Source organism: Mus musculus, chromosome 2, assembly GCF_000001635.26.
Source record: "Mus musculus strain C57BL/6J chromosome 2, GRCm38.p6 C57BL/6J".
NCBI lineage: Eukaryota > Metazoa > Chordata > Mammalia > Rodentia > Muridae > Mus > Mus musculus.
Window position 1 is genome coordinate 11380200 of NC_000068.7, and position 24341 is coordinate 11404540.

Genomic DNA, 24341 nt, shown 5'->3' on the forward strand with positions numbered 1-24341 from the left:
TAATTAAACCAACTCTCAGTATCTTGTACTATAAATCATGGACCACCAGACCTAACTTGATCATCTTTATTTTACCTAAGAACCCATTCATCATTTTTGTCATATTGTTCTTCACCGTTTCTTGTCCTGCCCACAGTCCAGTGAGCACTAAAGAAATAGTATTTGGAGGAGATAATACGTTTTATTCCTTTCTTTGCTGCCCAGCATCTCTATGTCACTCGCCCCCTTGGCCTACTATTGAATAACAACGAGTGATACTTGTCTAACTTGTTATGAAGGTGGTAAAGATAAATTAGGTAATTTATGGACAAGGCTATGGGCTCCTTCCAATGAAAGATAATTGTTTTATGATGTTACTGTTATCAACTTGCCTTCAGCTCTTAACTGTGGCTTGTTCTGATGGTACTCTCCTATTCCCTCCCTGTGGCTCAGAGTTTATCATGAAACCAAACTCTACCTGCTTTTGCTCTGACCAATGAAGAGTCACCATGTGTGGGGTGTGGTACTGAATAATTTGGGGCAAATCTGTTGATCCTTTATCAGTTTCACAGAGTCATATGGTGAAGGTTATGAAACGAAATTTGGAGAGTGAACTAAACAAATTAGATGACATTTAAACCTCCAAATTTACAACCTCCCAATCCTGTTTAAAATCATGGCTAGATTGGCCCAGTCAGTTAAGTGTTTGAGCTTGGATTATATCCTCCAAACACTTTTGAAAATGTCAAACATGATGTCACGTTCTTATAATCCCAGTGCTGGAGAGGCAGAGACAGAGGCTCCTTGGAGTTCCCTGGCTGGACAGTCTAGTCTAATTAGTAAACTTCAAACCTATGAGAAACCCTGCCTCAAAGAAAATGGATGGCCTTCCTAAGGGTAACATCTGATGCGGGACTGTGAAAGGCAGCCTGTTTTCTGGTCGAGCTAGGTTTAAACCCCAGAGACCCAGCAGATTAATCTGCAAGGGGTGGAAGGAAGTTTGCCACATGCTCCCAGACACTAGACTCCTGACACAAGGCCCCAGCTCCATAATTCTGTGGCCATCAGTCACATAGGCTATCCAGACTCCACCCCCACAGCTACCTGGCAACAGCCAGGTGGGCCGGCTCAGGATATAAGGGGCTGTTTGCTCCCTCCTCCCTCTCTTACTCTCTTGCTCCCACCTCTCTTACTCTTGCCCTCTTGCTCCCCCTCTCTCCCCCATCCTCTTTCCCCCTCTCTCCACATGGCCATGACTGCCCTCTACTTCTGTACTCTTCCCCCTCTCTCTGCCTTTCTACAATAAACACCTTAAAACCATGGACTGCCTCTTCTCATCAGGATCTGCCATGCTGTAGCAATGGAGTAGGTCTTCCTCTAAAGAGCCACTCATCTAATCTCCTATGGGAGGCCTCCCCACGCTCCATCCATGGTCACCACACAAAACCAGCCTGCCCACAGAACCTGCCTAGGACTCTCCTCCCCACTGGATCCAGCTGGAGTGCTCACCTCCCTGCCCTTTTCCCTTCTGCCCCAGGTCAGAGCTGGCCAGCAGAACCCACTCTGTTCTCAGCTCTTCTGCAGTATCCAGCCACATCTGCTGTGCCCAAGAGCTAGAACCTGTTGTCCCTGGACTCTGTGCAGGCCCAGGGACCATGAGCCAATTCCATAACACTCACATTAAATAAATAAGTGACTATGTGCTGAAGAGATAGCTCAGTCAGTTCATGTCTCAACAGATTCCAGATCCTTGGTTTTTATGCCAACAGAGATCATAGTAACCCTATCATAGTCCAAGACTGTGGGTGGTGAGTTCTTTCCAACCCAAATGCCAATTTTTAGGAGTGTTTGCTAAACATCTAGGGAGCTCTTACATGTTCAGAAAAACCTTGACTATTTATTCTCAAAGCAATTCCCCAATTCTTTCCATGTCTAAACCAACTGGAGCATGTTCAGAAAATGGAAGTTAAGTATAACCTCCAAAGGAGGGAAAGAGAGAGATTAAAACAGAGAAGAGGAGGGGGAGGAAGAGGTGACAGAGGGAGAGAGGGAGGAGAAAAAGAGTGCATCTAATCTGATATGTGTGTGTATGTGTGTGTGCATGTAATATATATATATGTATATATATATATATATACACACATACATACATATATATGTATGTGTGTATATATATATATTGTGTGTGTGTGTGTGAGCGTGTGTGTGTGTACATATCCTTTGTGTGTGTGGGGGGGTAGCTGACACCTTTTTACCACTAGAATCTTATGCTCATAGTTCATCTTTCTTTTTTTATTGCTTGAAAATTTTGTATATGCCTAAAATGTGTTTTTAGCAAGGCCACCTCCCAGTCCCTCTGCCCTATTTCCTCACATATTCCCACCATTAATCTCTCCCAAATTATAGACCAATTCCTCTAATGACCATGCAGACAAAGATTCTCAACAAAAATAATTGTAAGCTGAATTCAGGAATACATCAAAAAGATTATCTGCCATGATCAAGTTGACATCATCCAGAGATACAGAGATGGTTCAACAGATATAAATCAGTAAATGTAATTCACCATTTAGACTCGTGGATAGAGACTACACGATCATCACATTAGATGCAAAAGAGGCCTTGAACAAAATCCATCATCCATTCATGATAAAACTTCTGGAGAACCTAAGAATACAAATCTCAATATAATAAGGGCAATACACAGCAAGGTACAGCCAACATCATTCTAAGAAAGGAGAATACTTCACATTTTTTTCCACTAAAATCATGAGCAAAACAAGATGTCTACTCTTTCTGCCACCCCTGTTCAATATAATGACTGGAAGTCTTAGCTAAAGCAATAGAAAGGGGATATAGATAGGAAAGGAAGAAGTCAAAGTATTGTTCTTTGCAGATGGTGTGACTTTATGCATAAAAGTCCCCCATGAACTCCACCAGAAACACCCTATAGCTAATAAACACACTCAGCAAACCAGTAAAATAGAATACCAAATTTACCTACCAAAAAAACCCAAAAAACAGTAGCCTTCCTATATACCAAATCAAACATACAGAGAAAGAAATCAAATAAGCAATTCCATTCATATTAACCTAAACTTAAGAAAAAAACTTGGAATAAATCTAACCAAGGAAATGAAAGATCTGTACAATGAAAGTTTGAACACACCAAATAAAGAAATTGAAGATACCAGAAGATGGAAATGCCTCCTGCACTCATCTCTCTTAAAGAGATTTTAGTTTGTTCTTTTAGTTGCTGCCACACAATCTTTAGTCGGGTGGATGAACCAAACATGGAGATTACTATACAAATACAAGTGGAGGGAATATAACAAACCTTCGTAGTTGAAGGTGTACTGTAGGCCTGTCTGCTGTCCTCAGTCTTGGGCATCACAGTTACTCTGCTCTGTTTTCTCTCTTCTATTCAGTTCCCTCATGCAAAGAAGACCAGAGAAGGTGAATTTTTGTAAGACCCCAGATAGACTCAGTGATAAGAGCTCCCTGTGCCCCAAATCACTGACCATGACCATGTGGCAGGGTCCACATGACTGCCAGCGCGTCGTCAAGGCCCACCCTGTGCTCTTGGTCTCCAGAAGATATTTATATTTAGACATCAAAGATTTTTATATTTAGGCACCAACATCATTGAAGGCCCACAAACTTTGGTTAAGAAGGAAAAAAAAAAAAAAACAAGCTAATTTGCTGGATCTGCAGATCTGGTGTGGGCTTGTCTCATTTCTTGAGCTATATTTTTGTTGTTGTCTTTTCTTCACTGGTGTACACCCTCTGCTTGAGCAATCTCGTGTGTTCCTGTGGCTTCCATAATGCCATCTGTCATCTCATATCCCCTCCCTAGAATGTCCTTCTAAACTGCAGGCTTGTATCTGCAACTTCCCATTTGACATCTGTAGCAATCATCCCAAAGGTGCTGTGTCTCAGCTTGAACGTTTGAACTCTGCTGCTTGCTTCCCCCAACCCCAACATTTGCCCCTGCACTCAGTGGAAATTTTATTTTCATATATGTGTTTATACAAGGTCTAACAGACCCTAAGCTGGCCTCAAACTGAGAATGACCTTAAACTCCAGATTCTCCTGCTGCCACCTTCGTACCATTGAGATTACAGGAATGCACTTCCATACCCAGGATACGTGGTGCTATGGTATCAAACCCTGGACCTCCCTCAAAATTGGAAAGCATGCTACCATCTGGGCTATGACCCAGTCCAAACAGTGGTAGCTACCATCTGGGCTAAGACCCAGTCCAATCTATGATAGCTGTTTTAGAATTTTCTCTAATCCTGGTCAGGGGTTTCTACCCCACCTAGGTTACTGAATTCCCAGATGAAAGATACTCGCAGCCTTTATATTTACAATAAGCCCTAAACAGCACAATACCTGGGCAGCTCCCTACCCTCCATGCTGTTAGAATACACTTTCCTATTGATAACCCTGATTTATTACTATGTGCTATGTTCCTTCTGAGCTGCTCTTAACTCCAGTTGGGCAGCCCTCAGAGCCATGCTTTTTTGACCTTTAACCCATGGCTGGTTCTTTGCTCCTCCTGAACAGTCTTCTTTTCCTGGTCCTCCTCTGACCCCAAGCCTGGAAAACCTAAACCCCACTTATGTCCCTTCTGCCCAGCTCTTAGCTGTTGGCATCTTTATTTACCAATTCTCTCTCCTTGTCTCTGGGGCAACCAGTCTTGGGGGCCCCAAATTAGCATTAGAATACAAGCTGTATTATGACAGGTAACTTCATTCTCTCCTTGCTCACAGAGCCCAGTGTTCAATGTTTCTTTATCTTTCTTGTCTCCTCTTCTAGTCCATCATCAAGCCACCTCAAGAAGAAGGGAGGACCGTTCTCTTCTTCTTGTGACTGTGCCTTCCAAAGGTCAATCTCAGGTATCCTTATGTTCCTTGGGTGCAGGACACCTTGGTTTTGAAACAGGCTCTCTCTCTCAATCTCTCTCTCTCTCTCTCTCTCTCTCTCTCTCTCTCTCTCTCTCTCTCTCTCTCTCTCTCTCTCCCCTGTACTCACCCAGTAGGCTAGGCTGAATGGGCAATGAGTCTCATGGATCTGCCATGTTCGTCTGTCTACCCTGGCATTCCAAGAGTGGGCCATCACACAGGGCTTTATAGTTACTATTTTAAGTATATATCCAAGTAGTCCTGAGCAAATTCATGTTATATAGTCATCATTGTTGTCTTGGTTAGGGTTTTATTGCTGTGAAGAGACACCATGACCATGGCAACTCTTATAAAGGCAAACATTTAATTGGGGCTGGCTTACAGTTTCAGAGGTTTAGTTCCACTATCATCATGGCAGGAAGTATAGCAGTAGGTAGACATGGTGCTGGAGGAGCTGAGAGTTCTACATCTTGATCTAGAGAGGATGTGACTAGGAGGAAACTAGATGTGTCTAGGAGACTAGACCGGGTGTAGCTTGAGCATTTAAGACCTCAAAGTCCTGCCTCCACAACAAGACTTCCTCTAACAAGGCAACACTTCCTAATAGTGCCACTCCTCATGGACCAAGGGTAAACACAGGAGTCAAAGGGGTCCACACTTACTCAAACCACCACAGCCACCATCCATCTTCAGAAATTTCTCATCTTACAAAACTGGATCTCTGTGCCTGTTAAACAGTAACTCCTCATTCTCTTCTCCCCACTTCCAGAAATTATCTCATATCAGTGAAGTTACAGTCCTTTTCTGTGGGGCTTCTTTCACTTAGCATGATGTCCTCAAGGCTTATTCATGTTGGAACCTGAGTCAGCACACCTTCTCCTTTGTTCAGGCTGAATTTATTCTAGTATACATGTGCACCACATTTTCTTGTCTGTGAATCTGCCAATGGACTCTTAGGTTGATTCCACATTTTGTCTGTTGCTTCTATGAACTGTAGATATGGAAATACCTGCCTGAGCCCCATGCTTTTCACTCTTTGAGGCATAGTCCCACCATGTTCACCCTGGATCATATGGGAATAGCATGTTAAAGTTTTCAAGAGATCGTAACAAACTTCTCATTCAAGCCCTTTAGCAACCTAGCAGCCGATAAGTAGGCAGTAGGGTTCTATCTGAGGCTCCATCATTATTCTGCATTTCCCAAACTCACTCGGCACTTTCCAACCTTGCCAACCTTCTTTCCAGCATCAAGCGTCAAAGCACTTTTCTGCTTCAACTCCTTCACACAGGCATTGCCTATAGCTGAGAACTCTCTTCCTCCTACTTTCTACTCTCATCCAGGTCTGTTTAAAACATCAATCCAGGAAAGGGATTAACCTAACTGTACCCCCTTCTAACTCAGATATCCTGAAATAGATGTGCGTTCCTATGGACTGGGACCCTTCTGGATGGACCCTCTCAATGTTACCCACAGCATAGCAGAATGACTACAGAGTTCTGCTCACTGATGAGTGGTGGCTGTTGTTCTTGCTGCATCTGAGGTGGTATGGACCTAGTGTGCCTTTCCTCCTGTGGTTACTGACCACCTGGCTGCAGTGATCATCACTCTCCTGGCTGCAGTGAGCTGCAATGGTCATCACTCTCCTGCTGCAATGATCATCACTCTTCTGGCTGCAGTGAACTGCAGTGGTCATCACTCTCCTGGCTGCAGTGGTCATCACTCTCCTGGCTGCAGTGAGCTGCAGTGGTCATAACCCTCCTGGCTGCAGTGAGCTGCAATGGTCATCACCCTCCTGGCTGCAGTGAGCTGCAGTGGTCATCACTCTCCTGCTACAATGATCATCACTCTTCTGGCTGCAGTGAGCTGCAGTGGTCATCACTCTCCTGGCTGCAGTGAGCTGCAGTGATCATAACCCTCCTGGCTGCAGTGAGCTGCAGTGGTCATCACCCTCCTGGCTGCAGTGAGCTGCAGTGGTCATCACTCTCCTGGCTGCAGTGAGCTGCAGTGGTCATCACCCTCCTGGCTGCAGTGAGCTGCAGTGGTCATCACTCTCCTGCTGCAATGTTCATCACTCTCCTGGCTGCAGTGAGCTGCAGTGGTCATCACCCTCCTGGCTGCAGTGAGCTGCAGTGGTCATCACTCTCCTGGCTGCAGTGAGCTGCAGTGGTCATCACCCTCCTGGCTGCAGTGAGCTGCAGTGGTCATCACTCTCCTGCTGCAATGATCATCACTCTTCTGGCTGCAGTGAGCTGCAGTGGTCATCCCTCTCCTGGCTTCAGTGAGCTGTAGTGGTCATCACTTTCCTGGTAGCAGTGAGCTGCAGTGGTTATCACTCTCCTGTCTACAATGTTCATCACTCTCCTGGCTGCAGTGAGGTGTAGTGGTCATCACTCTCCTGGTAGCAGTGGTCCAGTGCAGCTCTGCCCTCCCTACACTAGGTCCTAGGAAGGGCATCTCTGCTTTTCAACAGGCTGCAGTGTCCATGGGTCATGGCACTCTAAACTATGAAGCTCCTAGGAAGGAATATTCAAGGACAAAGTCAGAGGATCAACTTTATTTGCTCTAGCTAAAATATTTTTGACAATAATTAAAGCAGAGATGAAAAGATCCAAACAAAATATCCAAGGGGCCAACTTTCCATTCCATAACCCTTGTAACCTGTTAAAGAGCAAAAAGTCCAATGAGGTCAAGACAAACTTTCTGTTCTGCTGCACTGACTCCACATAACTGCCTGCTTTATGAGGGCACTGAATGTCAACAAAGGTGTACTGTATCCCGTACAGTCAACCTTGGCTCTCTATCCATGTGCAGCCTTCTGTGGCTAAGCAAGCTCAACATGAAATACCTGACATTGTGACTTACAATCTTGAATGAGTATGTTACCGTGTGTGGCCCTCAGACTCCTTTCTTGTACTCATGCACTCATTGCAAATATTGCAAACATTGTAAAAATTCTGTGCATTCTGATTGCTCAGTTTTAGAACTGTGAGCATAGAGACTAGATGATACTTTGTTGTCAGTGGCTGCTCTGTGCATTTTAGATACTGAGAAGAACCTCTGACCTCTGGATGCAAGATGACAAAAACACTTTCCCTGGATGGAGCAATTAAAATTTCTCCAGGTTTTGTCAAAAGCCTCTAGTGAAGGGCAGGTTACTTGTAGTTGAGAGTCACTGGTAGATAGCAACACATAGTAGATAAATAGACTTACAAGCTGAGAGACCAGTGTTGCATAGGTGACAGATAGATGATAGGTAGATAGATAGATAGATAGATAGATAGATAGATAGATAGATAGATAGACATATGACAGATAGATATGATGATAGACAAATAGATATGATAGGTAGATTGGTAAATGATATATAGATACCTAAATAGGTATATATATAATAGATAAGTAGAAATTAGATGACAGATGATGGAAAGATGAATATAGATAATAGAGCAAATTACAAGATAGTAAAGTGCCATCTAATGTCCATCACTATTAACAATGATTTTATGTGTGTGATAATGTGTTTATACATAATTTGTATGGAATACATGTATGTGTATACATGTGTGCACTTGAATCTGGAGGCCAGAGGTAGATGTTTGGTGTATTTTTCTCTTTGAGGCAGAGTCCCTCACTGAAGCTAGAACTCACCAGTTCAGCTAGTCTAGCTGACTGGGAATCTTCAAGCGTCTGTCTGCAGTCTGCCTCTTCACTCCTCCATACTAGGGGTGATGGAGGTGTATGACCATAACTGGCATTTCCACGGATACTGGGGACTCCAAATTCATTCAGATCCTTCTGCTTGTATGGTAATCACTTCACCAACTGAATCAGTTCCCCAGCTCCCAATACTCAATGATATTTAAGGCAACCTCAGAAATACTTCCAAATATTGCTTGGCTATACTAATATTTGCAAGGAAATAGCATCACAGAAAACTTAAAAGCCACTGGGACGATTGCAGGCTTAAGGACCTGGTCACTCTTGTCCCTACTCCTTTGAGCATTGGCCATCACAGAGAATTTAGTCAAGTGGTCCACAACAGCAAAAAAAAAAAAAAAAAAAAAAAAAAAAAAGAAAGAGGCAGCAACCAAGTTTACCCATCTCCCCAGGCCATGCACCTCACTAGACTGTGTTCCTTGCAATTGCCAAGATCATCTCTTCAGTTTCATTCTCTTCGCTTATGTCCTGGTCCAGTTGGGTTGCTGTGTGTACTGGCTGATTTTGTGTGTCAACTTGACACAGGCTGGAGTTATCACAGAGAAAGGAGCTTCAGTTGAGGAAATGCCTCTATGAGATCCAGCTGTAAGGCATTTTCTCCATTAGTGATCAAGGGGGACGGGGGAGTCCATTGTGGGTGGTGCCATCCCTAGGCTGGTAGTCTTCGATTCTATAAGAGAGCAAGCTGAGCAAGCCAGGGGAAGCAAGTCAGTAAGTAACATAGCTCCATGGCCTCTGCATCAGCTCCTGCTTCCTGACCTGCTTGAGTTCCAGTCCTGACTTCCTTTGGTGATGAACAGCAGTATGGAAGTGTAAGCTGAATAAACCCTTTCCTCCCCAACTTGCTTCTTGGTCACGATGTTTGTGCAGGAATAGAAACCCTGACTAAGACACTATGTCAAAATTACCATAGACCAATACTTTAACCAACAGCCTTTTATTTCTCAGAGTTCTACAGACTGGAGATCCCATGACACGACAGCAGATTGTGTGGTGAAGGCCTTTCTCTTAAGTTATAGAAGACCACCTTCCTGCCCTAACGTGACTGAGAAGAGGAGGGCGTTTCTGTCAACAGCAGTGTTGTTCAATCTTACTGGTATATAAGAATTACCTATTTAAAAATTACCAGCTTGAAAACAATACCCAGTTCTTGACTGGAGCATGGTCTGAACACGTTTGGTTCCACTCTTGATTCTAATATGGATTCAAGCTTGAGGGCCACTGGCATGGGAAGAATGCAGTAAAATCCCCTCCTTACAACACCAGCCAGACATCTCCCTCAGAGTGCTCCCCATCTGGGCAGCTGTGCTCTGTTCACCCAGTGTGCAAGCTGGCTGTGGCACACTCCACCATGTCTACTGCTCTTCAATCCCTATTACGTTTCTACGCCATTTGGGCCTATTCTCAAGAGCTAAAGAGTACACTCAATCCCAGATCAAATACAGCTTCCTGACCCTGGAGATGGGCTGAAAATGTGTATAAAGGTCAAGCAATGCAGAGAGAAAGGGAAGCATGAGGTGACACACAAGAGGACGGCAGGGTAAAAGTCTCAAGTCAGAAGAGAGTTGAGGTTGCCAAGTCAGGTTGGAGAGATGGTTCAGTGTTTAAATGCCCTTCCTGCTCTTATTGAAGAGCTATGTTCAGCTCCCATCACCCACAGCAAGTGGGCCACAATTCCAGGAATCCATTGTTCTCTAGCCTCCCTGGGCACCTTTCCACATATGGTGTACATAAACCTACAAGCACAAAGCACATACACATAAATTATTTACATGTAAATAATTTATACACATAAATTATATATAGAGAGATACATATATATGTATATACACATATATACACATGTATGTATGCATATGCACACACATATATCCATATATCACCTATTCACAAAGGTGTTATTTTGAGACAGGATCTCATGTATCCCAGGCTGGCCTTGAACTCCTAATCCTTCTGCCTCTTCTCCCAAGAGCTGGAGCTGCAGACATAACCACCACAGCTAACTTACATAATAGTAGGACAATGAACCCAGGGCTTCTTGCATGCTAGGCAAGCATTCTACCAGCTGAGCTATTACTTCATCCCAACAAGGTTTCGGTGAGTGTTAACAGCTGCATCTGTCAGTCTCACTGAAACAGACCTTTAAGGGATGTCATCACAGGAGCAAAAGGGAAAGTAGGGTTTGAGGTAACTCTTCAGATCCATGAAGCCTCAGCAATGGTCAGCTTTCTCCTCTGCCTAGGTGCACATCTGCAGTGAACTCTCTAGACATCAGAGAGGAAGGAAGGGGACAGAAATAGAGGAAGCAAACGCAGAAGAAAGCAAGAGGTTAGTTCCCTGGCTTCAATGCTGCTGTTTCACTGAGCAGGAACCCAGGACACAGCACATGGGCGTATTGCCTGGACGGAACCTGAGAAAGCCGGTCCTTCAGAGAGCTATCTTTGAGAATTTCAACATGTGCTGACACATAGATATCTAGATACTCGTCTTGTGAGAGCTTCTTTTCCTGGTGACTTTTTATAACATTAGGGGAAACAGAAAAAGACATTTATCTGCTATAATGCCTTTAGAGAAAAGTTAGAAGTAAAATGAAAATTTCCTAGTTTCTTATATTTCACTCTGGAATAATAAAAACTATCTTATTATATCTGCAGGGGTTCTAAGCACATATAAATCATTAGCTGAACTTTTTTTAACTTTAAGGTATTTAATAGTGTTTAACAATATGAATGTATGCATTCACTTATATTTTTCATATATGTAGCTGCAAAGTCTGCTTTGCTGGAATCAAATTAATGTACCCCCAAAATAGATTTAAAATAAAATAAGGTTATCAACTTTTGCCACGGTTCCCTCTCCATTGCTTCGGAAGGATTTTTCCTAGGAAAGTTTTTCCTTCCTTTTCTGTTTTTCGTGCATCTGCGGTTGGTCTTAGCCAAATGTAACCAAGAACAGGCATGTGGGAATGTCTGTAAAACTTCTGCCCAGCATGGAGGTCTTTGTCTGGCCCTCTGGCGTGAGGAAGCACGGGCAGCACTCTCTGTGAAAAGCCCCTTTCACAGAGAGAGTGCATTCAAGGAGAAAATCAAGCTTGAATCGCTGTGGCTAAGGGCAAGTTTGAAAGACAAATGAAGGGACCGGATTCCATGGGAAAGGAAAGAAGGAAAGAAAGAGGCCGGGTGACTTGCCAGAGGAGAGCTGGCTGCCTGCAAGGGAGAGAGCTATTTTTCAATGCTACCAGGAACCTTGGAAGCAATATACTTTTCTCCACTGGGAGATACCCAGGGCAAAAGGATGGGGCAATGACTGGAAATGCTTTTCTCTGCTGGGGGTCCACCAAGAAAGCATTCAAAGGTTTGGCTGAAAGCCCCTTTCTCCTTAGGGAAGCAACTGTATGGCCTGGAAAAGGACCACGCCAAAAGCATAAGCACAGAGTTGCTCTTGACCTAGAATCCTTAAAACTCAACGAGGCCCCTGAGTGAGCTCCTGGGGGTCAACCAGCACCCCAAACTAACACCAATGCTGAGTTCTGGTCACATTCAGAAGAGCTGCATTAAAACACTGGCATGGTCATAGTTGAAGACATCATTGTTCTCTGTGTACATTGTCTTCTTCACTAGTGCAGGTAGACCTGAAGGTACCCAGTACATTTTTGAGATGCTCTTTCTTGATATTTGGGACACTTAATCTTTCCTGCTATTTAGAAATATCTATGTTAAAAGGGGATATGGTGCCTATTCTTGTGGCACAGCTTCCATGGCACAAGATGAGGGGTCAGAAGACAACATTCAGGAATCAGCTCTCTCCGTCTACCCTGTAGCTTCTAGGAAATAAATAGTTCTAGATTACCTTTATCCACGAGCCATCTTGCCAGTCTGCCTATGAACACGTCAACCACAGCCACTGATTGATGCGGACAGCTACTGTTTAGCTGTATGTGGAAGGCTCAGGCTCTGTTTGCTGGAGAACCCTGATTAATCTGTGAGCTAACTGAAGTAGGGAGAGGAAGGTCAAGGGAAAGTTTATACCAGTTTCAAAGAACTACAAGATCACCGGGTGTGATCCACTCGGGCTACTTATTGTCACTTGTCCATTTTTCCCTACAGGTGCCTATTGAGCATCCACTCCCTGCAAGACTTTTAGGTTCAGAGAACCTAGCAGTGAAAATGACTGACCTGGCATGTACCCGAGGAGCTTATGATCCAGTTGTAAGGACCACCAATAAACAAGCAAATAAAATCACACTGGTAACGGGCCTCTTTAAAGCAGTGATTCTCAACCTTTGGGGGTGGGGGGCCAACTGATCACAAGGGTCGCCTAAGACAGATATTTATAATACAATTCCTAACAGTAGCAAAATTAGTTAGGATGGAGTAACAAAAATAATTTTATGGTTGGGGATCACCACAACATGAAGAATTGTGTTAAAGGGTCACAGCATTGGGAAGGTTGAGAACAACTGTTCTGAAGGGTTGGAAAGGTACAGCAGAGAAGACTGTTCTAAAACACCAGTTAGATGAGGTGCACAGAGAGGCAAGACTCAAGAGATAACATCCAGGCTGGTGAGACGGCTCAGCGGTTAAGAGCACTGACTGCTCTTCTGAAGGTCCTGAGTTCAAATCCCCGCAACCACATAAAGGCTCACAACCATCTGTACAGCTACAGTGTACTCGTATACATAAAATAAATAAATAAATCTTAAGTGAGAGAGAGAGATAACATACAGGGATGAGGAAGTTTGGCCCAAAGAAGAGATCAAAGACTGACCTAAGAAAAAGGCAAAACAGATGATAAGACATCGAGACACAACGAGATAGACAAGATCTAAGATCTGAGAAGGCCGGAGCCATCCCTGGAGCATTGTGAATCAAAATGGACAGGTGCTAGAATTGTCAGAGAAGGGAAAAGGCGACAGACCATGCCAGGATGTGAAATGCCATAGGGAGCCATGTAAGGGGACACTGTGACCCACTTTATCAAATGCCACCTGGGCCTCTTAACGAAGAATGGACTGAAGGAGACGAGAGTGGCCTCAGAGGGGAATTGGACAATCTGATGTAAAAAGCCAGCTGAGATGTAACATCTGTCCTAGAAGCAAGGGTGGTATAGATGCAGTGAGGCAGGTGGACATGACATACAGTTGGATGTCTTGAAAGATGATACCCCCAGGACTTGGTGGTAGCCTGCCTGAAAGGTGTCAGGAAAAGGGGGAGAGAGAGAATCAGGTGGTTAACTTCAAGCAGCGATGATTAGCTAAAAGGACAGAAAGACGGATTAGATGGGGCAGATGAGAAAGAGAAAAGCATGTCTCAACCTCAAAGGAGCCTTTGCTTTCTTAGAAAAAAACAAAGGAAGGCAAAGCGTCCAGAAGTCACCTTGAGTCAGGAGGACTCTGACCCTATCACTCATCCTGAGGAAGTCAAGGGCCAAGCAACTGTCCCAAGGCCATCTCCCAGCCCTGATGTGGGTCTTGGAAAGGTGAGTAGGTCAGATTTAAATCTGTAGGTACAAAATGACTTCCATCTTGTCTCTCCTTATGTGACCTGGAGACCTAAATCAGCAGCAGCAGACAGCCTGGCTTAACAATATCTCATTCCCACTGTACTGGCTAATTTTGTGTCAACTTGACACAGCTGGAGTTATCACAGAGAAAGGAGCTTCAGTTGAGGAAATGCCTCCATGAGATCCAACTGTAAGGCATTTTCTCAATTAGTGATCAAGGGGGAAAGGCCCCTTGTGGGTGGGATCATCTCTGGGCTGGTAGTCTTGGTTCTATAAGAGAGCAGGCTGAGCAAACCATGTGAAGCAAGCCAGTAAAGAACATCCCTCCATGGCCTCTGCATCAGCTCCTGCTTCCTGACCTGCTTGAGTTCCAGTCCTGACTTCCTTGGTGATGAACAGCAGTATGGAAGTGTAAGCCGAATAAACCCTTTCCTCCCCAACTTGCTTCTTGGTCATGATGTTTGTGCAGGAATAGAAACCCTGACTAAGACAAAGACTCTACCTCAGTACCCATTTCATAACAACAGCCAACTAACAAAACAAAAACTAAAACCAAAAACCACACCTTCCTCCTTTCTGACATCAATCTATGTTCTGCTGGAGACAGCTTTCCAAACTACTTTATCTTTATTCTGCTTTCTCTCCAGATCGCTCTGTTTTCTGCTCTAGACAATTCTCCAGGCAGTCCTCTCTTGCTACTCTAAAAAAATTCTCTAGCTCTTGAGCAGTCTTTTATTACATATCAATCCAGTCATTTACTCCGAGTTGCCTTTTAATTATCCTATGAATAAGCACCTACTACTTCAGCCCCTTGATTCTTAGGGGAAGTAAACACAGTCGTTTTTTAACATTGCAAAAGAATTCAGAGATCTGCCTGAGTCAGTTAACCACAGACTATAAACTAGCTAGGTGGGGGACCCAGCCGTGAAATTCCCATTTCTACCTCATTGGCCTAGACTTGCTGTGTCCCAGGCTATCCTTGAACTCAGGAATCTGCTTGCCTTTGTATCTTTCTGACAAGCTGGCTCATTAATACAGCTGCCTTTGTTCCTTTAGATTCATGAAGCCCCACATATAGTTCATATTGCATCCTTATTTTTTTTCCATAGTTGAGAGATCATATACTTTCAAATTCATGTTTTTAGAGTTCTTTTCCACAGCCTTAAGGGCTGTCCTAAGGATTTTACATTTCTGTAAGACATTAGCCACACCTTCTCTCCTCCCGTACTCTCTGATTATCATGGAGTCAAGCATTAACAGGGAGGACATTCCTTGAAGGAGGCATGTAAAAATATGTACATTATCATATAAACAAGCCTTGCACCTACTGCAGCCATCAGTACCCCTGGAGGCTCAAGCCCTGTCTGCCCTGTTCCAGGGGCAGGAGCCAAATCATTCCACCCCCAGCAAGGCCAGGCCGTACTCTGCATCTGGTCTAAGATCGTCCTGCCATGGATGTTGCTCAGGTATTTAATAAATGCCTAACATTATTCTAGACACTCCTTTAGGATATGAGAAAATGGGTCTTGGAGCTTGTGCGATGGCCTAGCAGGAGAAGGTTTGCTGCCAGACTTGGTAATTTGAGTCCCATCTCTGGAGCCCATCAGGCAGAAAGAGAGAACTGAGTCCCAACAGTTGTCTTTTGACCCCCCCCACACACACACACACACACTCATGTCCCACACTCATGCATGACATGTGCACACACATACACACAGATACATGTGCAAAATAAATGCATTAAGACATTGTTTTTAAAAAGGAAGCCAAGTGTGGTCTCAAGCAGCAAAAAGTCAGACAGTGGGCCAAAGCAAGCACCAGGCAGTTTTGGAAAGTCTTGCTTGGTCTCCAGACTTTCTCAATCCTGGCTGTATTTTTTTAAGTAAAGCATGCCCATTACTGTCAGGAAAGAGCTCACGGAGGGACCCACGGTTACAACAGTCCCGAGGATGGACGGACTTCCTGGAGTTATATTCTTTCAATTTTATACAAATTTCCAGAAGCCTCTACATATTCGTCACCACTGAGGACCCCTGACATTTATTCACAGTGGATGAAACGACACCGTGCTCTGAGAAGCCGCAGCAGACAGATGTTAGCGGTCGGGCATATTCAGGAAAGGAGCTTCTCTGGGTCGAGTCAAAACGTGGTTTGAGTGCTGGTGGGAACGTGGCCATCTGCGGGCCTGCACACTGTAAGCAGAGTCCACCCACTCCGAGGGCAACGGTCCATGAGGGAGGAAAGCACAAGCCATCTGTGGGGTCTCAGGAGACAAAACAGGAATGTCCTGGGAGCTCCAGGCCATGGTGGCACTCCTACCAACCAGAGACGGCTAGCACTGCACACCACAGCTTCCCTGCAGCCTTGGTTCTGAAAACACCACACACTCACTTTGCCCTGAGCACGCTACAGTTCAGGATGCTGGCGAATGGTACCTGAAGCACCTCACCTCAGATTCTGACCACTGTATGCTACAAATTGTAGTGGTTTTACATACACACAAGGTTATCTGCTTTTATAGAAATATAATGAATGGTTCGATTGTTTAACTAACATAAAAACTGTAAATATTTTCTTGTTGTCATCACTTGGCATTTAAGTATCAAATTTATATATATGGAGAATGTATGGTATGAAAATGTTTATTTTCTTTTTTTATTAAAGATTTGTTTTTAACTATAGGCACATACGGCTGTGTGCAGATATGGATGCAGTGCCTGCAGAAGCCAGAAGAGGGCGTTGGATCTTCTGGAGCTGGACTTACAGAAAGGAAGCTGTAAATCCTCTGACTTGGGTACTGGGAACTAAACTCAGGTCCTAGCCAAGTGCTCTTAGCCACTGAGCCATCTTGCAAGCTCCCAAACATTTTCTTTCATTTTTTTTATTAAGCAATGTTTATTAGATATTTTCTTCATTTACATTTCAAATGCTATCCTGAAAGTCCCCTATACCCTCCCCCTACCCTGCTCCCCTACCCACCCCCTCCCGCTTCCTGGCCCCGGCATTCCCCTATACTGGGGCATAGAATCTGCTTCCAAACATTTCCAAAATTTACTACTTGAAATGCTGAATTGAGCGTTTGGATGTTATTAATCGCTAAATGAATTTGGCTTGGTATTGGGACAGACTTTCCAACAGTTTTTAAGGCAGTACTAAATACGCGGCCATCTTGAAACTACACATCTGTGAAAAGTGGCATGTGCTTACAAAGCCAAGATACCCATTCAAAATTAAAGATAATTTGGGAGCACAGGCAGGTGGATCTCTGTGAGTCTGAGGCCAGCCTGGTCTACACAGTGAATTTCAGGACAACCAACGCTATTAAAATAAAATAAAATAAAATAAAATAAAATAAAATAAAGTAAAATAAAATAAAATGGATACTCACTGACTATAAAAGTGTTGATGATGTTGGGTCCTGCAGTATTCAATATTTAGCAGAGATTTACATGCATAATAAGCAAACACATCTGTCTTGTTAGTGTCCAGTCATATTGACCATTAATAAATAGTGGAATTGCATATACAGCAAAGAACTGTTTTAAAATAAATTTACTTATGATTTATTATCAGTAAATATTAGATCAGTATATCATATATGTATATATAATGTGTGATTGATGAGATATACACATATAAACGATAAACATATATTTAATATCATACACACACACACACACACACACACACGTATACACACCAGGGCTGTGTTAGTTTTTCTCAGCAAATGGAAGGGGTCCTGAGAGAGAAAGAAGTAATGATCTAACTGATTGTCATGAGTCCATGGTGTTTCCTTGGCAATGATTTGTTTCCAAACCTAACCATCCTGAGAACCACTTAAAGTTGTTTTCTGACCTCCACCCATGAGCCATGGTACACAAGTACCTGTGCCCACATCTCTGAGTACACACACACAGACACTTTTAATGAATAAAAGAAAAAATAGTGTTGATAAGAAATAAAATTTTAAAGTATTTTAAAAGATGCTTACATTATCTTTCAACTTTTTAGTATGTTTGATAAATATAAATATTGTAGATCAGGCTTCAGGCAGAACACAGTGCCAGGAAAAAAAAAATTTTACTTACTGCCTCAGGAATGCTTGGAACCTCCCAGAATTTCAGGGGTGTGCTCTTCAGCTATGCTCTTGAGCATTTCTTAGAGGGGTCTGAAAACTTTAGTGAACACCATAGAATGCCCAGTGCCTGTGAGATCCTGAGTATGTGTACTCGATAAAAAGTCGTACAGAGCTTTCAGGAAGTCTGCAGTCTGGGGAACAAGTGGATTTCCTGCACACTCTCTAACAAAACTTCCGTTGGTGTCTGACTGGCTATTCCCTCTGTTTAAAGAACTTGCTCAGATTCAGGTGCTCTGAGCCCCGCTTCCACTTCCAGATGAGTCATGGGGAAAGAAGTCGGGGCCACTCAGGCCCAGTCACTATTTAGTCTGAAAACAGACCAAGAGTTGGAGTTGCCTAAAGCCACCGAAGAAAACAACTGTCGGGAAGAATTTGCAGACTTCTCCTTAACTGTCTCAGCTCCTTCCCTTCCTGCTTGGCTCTCTCACGAGAGGCCACAATGCTTGGAGCTGCAGCACCTGTCATTACCTGTGATGGATGAAAATGGCCAACACACTCAAGAAGATGGAGAAGAAAGAAGGGGCCATGGTTGGAATTGGGGCTGGACTCCTCTTGGAAGTTCCTGAACTCCAGAGCAGGGTGTTTATTGTAGGGCGGTAACTAACACATAAGACTTCCCGTCAGCCTCTGATGGGCATGCTATCACTTCTATTCTTTGACCCAGCAGTCGCATCCAGACATTTGTCACAAGGATATAGCTAAACATTTGCTCAGTGACTCAGCTGTGGCTGTAAGTTGCATAGGTGTTGTCCTCAATAGTAAAGATAAATTCTAAGCCAACTCAAATATCCAATAATAGAATGTAGGTTAAATTACACAGCTGGACAGAACACTGCAAGTCAGGTATTTTACATAATGGTATAGACCATACACGATGCCATGGAATGAAGCCAAGCGTACGTTGTTAGGTATACAAATCATAAAACAGGGTATACATTGTAGTCCCCTGTGCACAAAGAGAGAAAGAGATAAGAAAAAGGGTTGCATGCAGAAAATCCTGATAGCAATTATCAATGGATGATGACATTAAACAAATTTCCTACATTTTTATTTCCATTCATTTGCATATTCTGATTTTCCTGCACATGCTTCCGGGCTTGCTTTCCACGGACCATAGAGGAGTGCTGGACCTAGGTCAATGTTCAGCTAAGCCAGAGCTAATAGCATAAGCTTGTGCTTACAGCTAACTTCTTGGAGGATTAGAGAGATGAGGATAATCCACTCCTAGACAACTTGAGTCATCTCTTGTATCTTGAGAGCTATGGGCTAAGGAGACAGGCATTGAGTAAAAGGTGCATGCCTTCAAAAGCTGAAGACCTGAGAGCAATATCCAGACCCCACATGCATAGGGGGATGAAGGAAGCGATGCACACAAGTTGTCCTCTGATGTCCACACAGCAGGCATGACATTGAGTGCACGCACACACACACACACACACACACACACACACACACACACACACACACACACACTAAACAATAGCCATGCCTTTCCCAGATTTTCCAAGCACACACTCCTTTCTAGAAGTCTGGGTTGAGCAGGAAAGAAGGCTCAGCAGTTAAGAGCACTGACTGCTCTTTCAGAGAACCAAGGGTTGACTCCCACAAGGTCCAGGGGATTTGGTATCCTCTTCTGGCATGTTCTGGCATTCTGGCATTTGTGGGTACTACATACAGGTACTCCACAGACATACATGTAATCAAAACAGCTATACTCATGATGTGATAGATAGATAGATAGATAGATCCTTTTTTTTTTAAAGATTTATTTATTTATTATATGTAAGTACACTGTAGCTGTCTTCAGACACACCAGAAGAGGGAGTCAGATCTTATTACGGATGGTTGTGAGCCACCATGTGGTTGCTGGGATTTGAACTCTGGACCTTCGGAAGAGCAGTCGGGTGCTCTTACCCACTGAGCCATCTCACCAGCCCGATAGATCCTTTTAAATATTAAAATAGGAGCATGGGTTGCAGAACCCACCTCACCCACCTGTGCCCCTGCCCGCTTTATCTACCACCACTTTGGCTTAGGTGCTGCTTAGTGTCTGGGAGCAGCAAGGGAAAGGCAAAGTCAAGCAGGGACATTTGAGTTACTGACACACGGGCACGGGAAGAAACGTTGTCTAAGGGACGTTTCTTCAAGCCAAGCCCAGCTATGAGATCTATCTTACTCTTCCTCCATTCCAAGAGTGATGATTTAAGGGCTGGAGAAACATTTCAGGATTGAGAGCGCTTTCCACTCTTCCATGTAACCGGTTCTCAACACCCATGTCTTGGCAGCTCATCCTCTCCTGTAACTCTAGTTCCGGAGAACCAGGTGCCTTCTGGACTCCATAGACACCTGCACTCATGAGCACAAACACACACACACACACTCACAAATACACACACACACGCACACACAACTTAATTTTGAAAAAAGATAACACAAAGTTGGACAGGTAAAGTAAGGGAGAATGGTTGGACCTAAAAGGAGTTGGAAGATCTCAAAGAATTAATTTTAAAAAATATTTTCGTAAATGAAAATTTTCATTTATATTCATTTTCAGTGAAAATACTCTACATGAGATAATATCTGCTCTTTCAAAAGAAATACTCCATGCTTCCAACTACATGTGGTTTTGATGTTTCAAAACTCAAACACCAATCTCTCCATTCCAGGAGGTCACATGGAATAACCAAGTGACATAAGGCGACTTGCTGTTTCTCTACCTTTGCGCTTACCACCTTCCGTGTTTAAACATGAAACACGGAGCTCTGCATCCAAGGAAGGCCAAGAGGGTCTGAACAAATTAACGACTGAAACAAGGGTAGCAGCTAAATCCACGTGTGCTGCAGACTGACTGTAAGAACAGGAGCTTTCGGAAGAGACTTCCATATATGAAACACAGAACAGCAAGCCAGGCCTGGTGATGCACACCCACAGCCGTAGAATGTGGGCAATAGAGGAAGAAAGATCAGAAGTTCAAGGGTATCCTCTGCTACGTAGCAAGTTCCGGGCCAACTACAACTATTGCAGTTTCTTTCTCAAAAGCTAAAAATAAGGACCCGCCAGGTGGCTTTTAAGGGGGTGCGATCATTTGCCGCACAAACCTGATGACCCGAGTTCAATCCTCATATCCCACAAAAAGCTGGATTTGGTGGCTTGAAATTAGTCTCAGCATCCCTGGGATATGGGAGGTGTTGACAGGAGAATGTAAATTCTTTTTCTATTTTTATGACAACTTAAGGTTCACGGGCCAGCTTGCTTGGCAAAGACAGAGTGGCAGAAACAAGAGAGACCCTTGTCCCACAAGGCGAAAGCAGAGAACCAGCTCCTGAAGAGATGGCATATGACTCCTATGTACGCAACATGGCACGCGTGTGCCTGCACGCGTGCACATGGACACACACACACACACACACATGCTCATAAAATTTAAAATGTTTAAAAGATAAAAACTCCAAAGAACAAAGAATATTAGCAAGCAGATAAAAATGTGCTCATTTGAAACCTATGTCTGGAAACCCATCGCAAATCATAACTGTCTAAAATTGATGCCAATCAAAGATGCCCGCCCCCCCCCCCCGAACATGTACTGCTTTGTGACACTGTTTAGAATGTCAGGACTGTAGTTTTGAAAGGAGCCAACTTGAACCCCCGTTGTTGTTTCTCTGCGTACCGTGTGCCTGCATCTGTTTGCAGTCACATCAGCAGGCTCTGGCCGGCTTCCTGGTATGCTAGTCATTTCATCTCCAAGGTTCAGGTTAGATATGAGCTGAGATAGAAAGGCTGTGGTGAGAGATGAGGGTGAAAACAACCTGAAAGGATATTTATATTTTATTTTATCAATCGATGAGGGCCCTTCAACTCCACCCCCTGTTTGCTATGGAAAAGTTCATCCTGGTTCCCTATCCAGGAAAACTATGCCAGGTTCACCAAGTTCCCTCCCAAGGTGTGACAAAAAGCAGCAAACAGCTTCAGAGGCCAAGACAGGGTAAAGGCTAACTTGCTGCAGACAAGATCAGTGTACTCGGAGTGTTCCCGGAACCTGCCATTCAGCTCTGCTGTCACTTGTCTTTGTCCTTCTGCCTTTGTTGCTGCCCCGATTTCTCATAAACGAAGTCTTGCTTCAGCGCATTCTTGCTTACAGGAACAAGAGGTTCTTGCTGGGCTTCAGCGACCGACCGGTCTCAAGCAGCCACTTTCAAACCTTATAAGGAGAGATTCAGAGAAGGGTCAAGGTTCCAGCTGAGGAACACCTGATAGCAACAATTCCAGGAGACATTAATGATATCGTTACCACACACTGTCATGTGTTTGCCCTTTACCCAGAATTCCTACAATTATTATCTACAGCACCTTGCTGGTGGGGATTCCTTAGGGAATCTGGGAACTTCTTGTGCCCTGAAGGAGAGTGCCCTGCCTTAGGGACCAGTGAACAGGAAGATGCGCTTGAGTGTGATGGTGCGTGCCTCTAGTGCACTTGGGAGGCAGAAGCTGTAGGCCAGCCTGGGCCACACAGTGAGTTTCAGGCCAGCCTGGGTTACATAACAAGCCTGCATATATATATATATACTCTTGCTTCTAAGACACCATGGCAGATTGTAGCCTATTGGCCAAAACAAACCTGTGTCACTGGAGTTGCTGGCTGCTAGTCTAACTCCAGCTTCAACCAAAGACTATCAAAAGTAAATACAGCAGAGAGTGAGTGAACAGGGCAGCTGCCATCTTCCTCTGGCCTGTACCTCAGAGCACAGTCTGGCACATCTGCACACACACAGGCACATACACCCCACACACATGAACATACTTAATAAATGAGAAACTTTAGACTGGGACTTCAAGATATATTTGCTTATTTCTATTAAAGTTAAATGATAAAACCAATTCATTTAGCCGGGCATGGTGCCACACGCCTTTAATCCCAGCACTTGGGAGGCAGAGGCAGGCGGATTTCTGAGTTCGAGGCCAGCCTGGTCTACAAAGTGAGTTCCAGGACAGCCAGGCTATACAGAGAAACCCTGTCTCAAAAAAAAAAAAAAAAAAAAATCATTTCCTGCCACAGTTCATGAGTCCTGCTCCATGGTTTTTAATGTATTATCAGGGAAAAAAAACAGAAAAGAAAAAACAAAAAACCTTTAAATATTTATCGAAACAAAAATAGATCATGAACCCTTCTGTCCCCACCGTTTCAGGGACTGGCGCCTCCTGGCTGGACTTGCTTTATGTATGTCCTGGCCTTTTCCCCATTTCTGGTCATGTGGAGCAAATGGCTTAGAAATTTCTCATCATTCCATTCATAAATATTCATAAATATTATAAAAACTATTTCTAAAATATGTATTTGTATCACATGTCCTCTAAAATATCAAACTCCTAGGGCCATCAAGATGGTTCCTCAGGTAAAACGCCTGCCCCACAAGCCTAGTCAGAGCCCAGTGACCTGGTTGATCTCTGGGGCCCACATAAAAGTGAAAAGAGAAAATCCACTCTACAAAGTTATCCTTTGGCTCCACATATGTGCCAGGGCACATATGTGCATGATAATAATGTTTTGACCAAAACAATTTTAATTTTACAATAAAAAATTAATGCTATTACCAATAATTCCTAGTTAGCATTAAAAGTTCAACTGTTTCTCAGCTTGACATTGTCCCATAAATGTGTAGAGTTTAATTCTGTCTTCTACTACGTTTTTTACATAATAATGGGGAGTCTATCTTGAGCCTCTCTGTTCACTCCCATATCCCACCTCATGCTCACTATTTATTGTCACGTGAATATTTTGTTAAAACAAAACCAGATTGGGGCTGGAGAGATGGCTCAACAGTTAAGAACACTGCCTGCTCTTCCAGAGGTACTGAGTTCAATTCCCAGCAACCACATGGTGGCTCACAACCATCTGTAATGGGCCCCGATTCCTCTCCTGGTGTGTCTGAAGATAGCTACAGTGTACTCACATACATAAAATTAATAAATCTTAAAACACAAAACCCTAGATCATTGGTCATGTGGGGCTTACTATAATCTCAGTTTTACTGCCCAATTCCACATCTTATTTCTCTGCCCTATGCATTTCTCATAAATTGCTGGTTCCATCTTGTCAGTAC

At 43.7% G+C, this 24341-nt stretch overlaps 2 long non-coding RNA genes across 2 annotated transcripts in view; one reads left to right on the forward strand and one right to left on the reverse strand.

Moving 5' to 3' along the window:
• 8030442B05Rik (RIKEN cDNA 8030442B05 gene) overlaps positions 1–18301 on the reverse strand; it is a 60135-nt gene extending 41834 nt beyond the window's left edge. Inside the window, exon 1 of the long non-coding RNA NR_040615.1 lies at positions 18194–18301. This is a non-coding gene — a long non-coding RNA (RIKEN cDNA 8030442B05 gene). The remainder of the gene's footprint in view (positions 1–18193) is intronic.
• Positions 4736–7504, forward strand: Gm13291 (predicted gene 13291). Its single transcript, NR_166156.1, has 2 exons — positions 4736–4880; positions 6288–7504. It is a non-coding gene; the product is annotated as a predicted gene 13291 (long non-coding RNA).
• Positions 18302–24341: the final 6040 nt, after the last annotated feature.